Here is a 423-nt window from a genome sequence, read left to right as displayed (position 1 = left end):
GAAAAAGGAGGATAACAACTCCGGCACTGTCTTCGAGGAAATTGACACCCCAATCACCGTAAGGCACCTGGAACGTGTAATTTCTATCACAAAGAAGAAATCGGCTCCAGGCCTGGACAGAATCAGCAACAACATGCTGGCACACTTGCCAGATAAATATAAGGAACTCCTAGTGAATCTCTTTAACAGATTCTTGACCGAAGGGTCTGTTCCGGATGAATGGAAGGTGTCTTTAATTGTACTCATCCCCAAAGCGGGAGTCAGGCCTATCTCCTTGCTCTCTTGTATCCTAAAACTATTGGAAAAAATTGTATATTGGAAACTACTCTGGCTGATGGAATCGCAATCCCTCATGAACAGATGGGATTCCGTCCTAGTCGGTCATGTAATGACAGTTTAGTAACGTTCACCAACCTAACCCTA

This window comes from Trachymyrmex cornetzi, unplaced genomic scaffold (assembly GCF_001594075.2).
Source record: "Trachymyrmex cornetzi isolate Tcor2-1 unplaced genomic scaffold, Tcor1.1 scaffold190, whole genome shotgun sequence".
In the NCBI taxonomy this organism is placed as follows: domain Eukaryota; kingdom Metazoa; phylum Arthropoda; class Insecta; order Hymenoptera; family Formicidae; genus Trachymyrmex; species Trachymyrmex cornetzi.
The sequence above is the reverse complement of the archived record's forward strand: the minus strand, read 5'-3'. Positions refer to the sequence as shown.